We start from the raw sequence: 4,079 nt of genomic DNA on the forward strand, positions 1-4,079 counted from the left end.
CATCATCCGCGGGGACACGTGCTGGGATAACACACAAAAACAAGCTGAGAACACAGAGTACTGTCACCTGAAAATTAACTCTTAGCACAGTTAGGGAAGGGAAGGGAAAGGGAGGGAAGGCAGGTGTTGCTGCTACAGCTAGGGAAACTGAGGCATTGCATCTGGCACAGATCATTCAGCTGAACTTAAGCCTATTGATAGTGGCATGACAGGCTTCACAATTTATTTATGGAAGGTGGCTAAGACTAAGATTATTTATGCTTCGTTGTGGGTCACAGATGTATGAATTATGCAATAAAGCTTTATTTAATTGCATAGTAGGAAGACAAGGCTATGAACTCCATAAATTACCCAGTAAAGGGACTCAGAGCAATTAGGTTTCACAGTGCATTTGAACTTAGAATCATAGAATGTCTTTAGCTTGAAGGGACCTACAAGGATCATCAGGTCCAATTCCTGTCCCTCTATAGGACAATCCCAACATTCATACGATATGTCTGAGGGCATTAACCAAAAACTTCTTGAATGTTGTCAGATTTGGGACCATAACTACTTCCCTGGGGACCTGTTCTAGTGATCCACCACCCTCTAAGTGAAGAAAGTTTTCCTAATTTCCATTGTAACAATCGCCTCGCACATATTCATGCCATTCTCTTGGTCGTATCATTGATCACCAGAGAGAAGAGACCAGTGTCTGCTCCTCCTCTTTCCCCTGTGCGGAAGCAGTAGACGTCAATGAGGTCTCCCTTCAGTCTCCAGGCTGAACAAAGTCATTTTTAGCCATTCTTCATATGGCTTCCCCTCTTAACCCTTCATCAGCTTTGTGGCCTCCTCTGGACACCCTCCAGTAGCTTTTAGTCTTGTCCATGATGTCCCCAGTTTGGCTTTTCTTCACCTCATTGTTCTTGCCCTCATTAACAGGCAACATCCCAGTGAAGACTCTTCCCTTTCTTGTAGCCAACCGTGACCTAGTGTTGGCCCTAGCTCTTCTGTGAGGCTGCCCATGAGTCTGCTACAGGACCACTTGACCAAGGCTGAACAAGAAAAGCACACTGCAATCCAAGGGCACTGTCACAGCAAAGTGATCTCTGCTTGCACAGAGCTGGCATCCATTCCACCCGCTGCCTTTCCCACCTCCAAAGAAAGATGCAGCTCAGCGAGGGGGAAAAAATACCATAGAAGGGAAGAGATCTCTGCCAAGCACTGCAGAAATGGGACACAGATGGTGTCTTAAATGAGAACGGAAGTTTATTTGGGGGCTTTGCGCGTGACGTAGCTTTGCAGATCTTGCAACTGATGATAGACACCAGGATTTCAGAGCAGATGATGAGATAATTTTGAAGCGGTTTCTGTCCATGGAGCTATTAGCTTGTCTGAAAGATAACAGAAAAAAAAAAAGTATAACTCAATTAATGGTTCTGTAAGCATAGGAATGCAGAAACCTGCTTTTATATCTATGTAGGTCTGGTTCTTCTGATACTTTAATCTTAATCACAGTTGTTTGTTGACTATTTGGCCAGGCGGCAACCGCTAATGGAAAGACGTGAGGATGCCATTAGCCTTGCTTTTCCCTGCTGTAGACATAAAGCTGTGTCTTTCTCCTCTACACACAGAATGGTTGGAAGGAACCTCTGGAGGTCACCTGGACCAACCACCATTCCAGCAGGGCCACCTGCAGCCAGTCGCCCAGGAACACTTCCAGGTGGCTTTTGAATATTTTAACAGTGGAGACTCCACAGCCTCTCAGGGAAACCTGTCCCAGGTTTCTCATGCTCTCTTCACACAATGGATTTTCTAGTTCCTTCCTCATCTTCCCAGTCTTCATCTGAAATCTCTTCTGTATGTCCATATCTCTCTTGTACTGGAAAGTCCAGCACGAGGCACAAAAAAACCCACAGGAAAACACTGCTGAAGCCCGGGATTGAACCAGGGACCTTTAGATCTTCAGTCTAACGCTCTCCCAGCTGAGCTACTTCAGCCCTGCTGGAGTGCTTTTTTTCATGAAGTGCAACGTGATTACCTTTCAGCCTTTTCAGACAAAGTTAGTTGACTTGTAAGTCAAAGAAGTTGTCTCTAGGAATAGGACACAGACAGTCTAGGCTCAAAAGCAATAGTCTAATGATCTGCACCAGTACAGGCTCCTTGCTAGTGTACACCACCTCTATATATGTGTATGACTTTACTAATAGCATGACTTTGAAGGATCATAGAATCACTAGGTTGGAAAAGACCTTTGAGATCATCAAGCTCAACCATACCTGTTCACTACTACCACTACTAAACCATGTCCTTAAGCACTTCATCTACCCATCTTTTAAATACCTCTGGGGATGGGGACTCAACCACCCCCCTGGGCAGCCTGTTCAAGTGCCCCATAACTTTTTTGATGAAGAAATTTTTCCTGATGTCCAATCTGAACCTCCCATGGTGCAGTTTGAAACCATTCCCTCTACTCCTATCTCCTATCATTTGTGATCAACACCACCTCTCTACAACCTCCTTTCAGATAGTTATAGACAGTGAAGAGCTCTCCTCTCAGTCTCCTTTTCTCTAGGCTGAACAATCCCAGCTCCCTCAGCTGATTCTCATTAGATTTGTTATGCAGTCTCTTCATCAGCTTTGTTCCTCACTCTCTGGAAGCAGAGAAGTGGAGCAGGGAAACAAGACAAGTGTTCCTGAAGGGCTGAGAGGCGCATACAGTTGCCCTAAGATTAGAGAATGGATCTGTCACTCATAAATCCTTGAAAGTAAAATTAAGAGATGGAGCTGGATCTTTAGAGATACACAGCTACAGGTGAGAAAGGTGAATATGAAGTGACAACGGTGATGGAGGATGAAAAGAAAGACAGATTGATGTGATAAGATGTCTGTGAATGGAACAAGAATAAAAGGGACAAACACAGGCTGCTCACTCTGTGCTTCTGATATTGAAGAGGTAATTTTCTACCATACCTCAAACCCTCTTTCTTTTTAGTGCTGTTTATGGTGTCAGGCTTGGATGCTGGCTGTGTTGCCTAATGCTTTTTTCTTCCACAGGGTTAGATTTGTCTGGGTTGCCACAGATGTTCCTTGCTCCACAGCACATGCTGTTAATTGCAGAGTAGAGATAAGAACTGGGTGGAACACAGAGGTGTCTGCTTCCTTGTCAATAAACCAAACAATAGCATCAAAGAGACTGTGGTGATGGCATTTCCAAATTGGTCTGACATATCCAAAATACCAAAGCAAGGACTGTGACATCTCAACCCCTTCTCCGCAGGGAGAGGATCGAGTGTGTTCATAAGACATAAGGTAAGTGGGGAACTTTGCTGTACCTGAAGACCTAGGTCTGTTATCATAAAACCCAGCTAAAATCTGGTATTAAACAGCAACCTTGATTCAAGGACCATTCAAGAGCATTAACACAGAACAGACATTTTTAATATCCTTTCAGAGCCCACTGAAGGATCTGGAGTTATTCGTGGAACTTGGCTACTGTTTTCACATCAATCTGTCTCTCTCCAGCTAGGGAATGGGAGCCAGGCAATTTCATGCAGTGATATGGGAGATGTTTGCCCAGCCCACCAGCTTATTCTGCAAACAGAAAACTTTCTCTCCCAGTACAGACCATCTACCATATTTCACCAGCTCCAAATTCACATCTCCCCAAAATACATATCTGAAAGGCACAGTAAGTTTTCCATGACTGTTAAAAAATTGGTAGCGAAACGTGTCAAAAATACATTTAATCTGGATTTGAACGTTCAGCTCGACAGCAGCTGATATTTCCTCACGGAGGTTTGTTAGATAACTGTTGCTGATATCTAAGGCTTTCACATTAAGCTATTTCCAGCCATAAGGGTTGTACCCTACATGTGTTTCCTTTCTGCAAAACCACTTCCACTCCTGGATCCCAATGGTGATGCATGGCTGAGGGCCTCAGCATCTCTGTGTTTATGAAGTGAGGACCTTTTGGACAGCTTAGCCCTGCTACAGAGTATCTGCTTCTTGTGCATTTCCACTTACAAATTGTCTCTTAGAAACATGCTGGACCCAGCCCTTGAGATCTCCATGGTGTCTCTATGGTTCATGTAATAGAA

At 44.2% G+C, this 4,079-nt stretch overlaps 1 non-coding gene across 1 annotated transcript; it reads right to left on the bottom strand.

Moving 5' to 3' along the window:
• Positions 1 to 1,906: 1,906 nt before the first annotated feature.
• Positions 1,907 to 1,979, bottom strand: TRNAF-GAA (transfer RNA phenylalanine (anticodon GAA)). Its single transcript has one exon. It is a non-coding gene; the product is annotated as a tRNA-Phe (tRNA).
• Positions 1,980 to 4,079: the final 2,100 nt, after the last annotated feature.

Source organism: Phaenicophaeus curvirostris, chromosome 3, assembly GCF_032191515.1.
Source record: "Phaenicophaeus curvirostris isolate KB17595 chromosome 3, BPBGC_Pcur_1.0, whole genome shotgun sequence".
NCBI classification, from domain to species: Eukaryota; Metazoa; Chordata; class Aves; order Cuculiformes; family Cuculidae; genus Phaenicophaeus; species Phaenicophaeus curvirostris.